Source organism: Pteropus vampyrus, unplaced genomic scaffold (genome assembly GCF_000151845.1).
Source record: "Pteropus vampyrus isolate Shadow unplaced genomic scaffold, Pvam_2.0 Scaffold341, whole genome shotgun sequence".
In the NCBI taxonomy this organism is placed as follows: Eukaryota; Metazoa; Chordata; class Mammalia; order Chiroptera; family Pteropodidae; genus Pteropus; species Pteropus vampyrus.
Window position 1 is genome coordinate 854,233 of NW_011889122.1, and position 849 is coordinate 855,081.

At 59.4% G+C, this 849-nt stretch overlaps 1 long non-coding RNA gene across 1 annotated transcript in view; it reads right to left on the reverse strand.

Annotated features, from left to right (window-relative positions):
* Window positions 1-425, reverse strand: part of LOC111730937 — a 4,080-nt gene extending 3,655 nt beyond the window's left edge. Inside the window, exon 1 of the long non-coding RNA XR_002776872.1 lies at window positions 4-425. This is a non-coding gene — a long non-coding RNA (uncharacterized LOC111730937). The remainder of the gene's footprint in view (window positions 1-3) is intronic.
* Between the last annotated feature and the right edge of the window lie 424 nt (window positions 426-849).

An 849-nucleotide genomic window follows, 5' to 3' on the forward strand; every position in this document is an offset into this window, starting at 1 on the left:
GACCTGGCGTGGCTTCCCTGCCCCGTAGCGCTTCTGCGGGGCCGTGGCTCACACATTCACCAAATGCCTTGTTTGTCGCCAGGGACACAAGTGCTTTCACTGAATCGGAAGACGATGCCGCCATCTGGCCATTTGGGGCCGTCGTGCCACCGAACCAAAAGCCTGAGAAAGGACGGCTCTAGTGGCCCGAGTGGCTAGTGCGGTCACTAGCGGGACGCTGCTTTGCTGCCACACGTGAAGGAGATCAGCATGTCTGCGAAGCAGGGGACACTGCAGCCCTGCTTCCGACGTCCACGACCAATAGTGAAGGCAAACAGAAGACCCCATCAAGCACAGAAAGGCAGAGGCGTGAGGCCTCGGACCCTTCCGAAACCAAGGCTGGGTCGCAGGCCCTGGCCGAGGGCGGGGGAGGCCGGATGAGCAGCGAGAGGCTGGAGCCGCGGGGACCAGCGTGGCCTCCCTCGCCGCTGCAGAGACACGGCCGTGGCGGCTTTGGCTCATTTTCTTTGCTTGCTTCATGTGTTCGCTTGCACGTGCCGACCACTTTCTTCTTTCCTGTGCTTGACACGCGTGTTGTGTGTGCAACTTGTTCGAGGTCAGCTTTACGATTCAGTCTTCAGATGACAGGATGCTCCGTGGACCTGACTGGGTCTGCGGAGTGATTCGCACAGCTGGCGATGGCTTCGGCGACTCTTGGGACTGTGTCTTCTCGTTTTGGAGGGCGTCGTCCCTTGTAGGAAGGACCTCTGCCCCGTGCTGAGTGGAGATTTTTTACGAGAGGCTAAGTGTGTGCAGAAGAGTGCACCTGGAAGCTGACACAGATATTCACCATCGCCTCCCGCCTCCAAA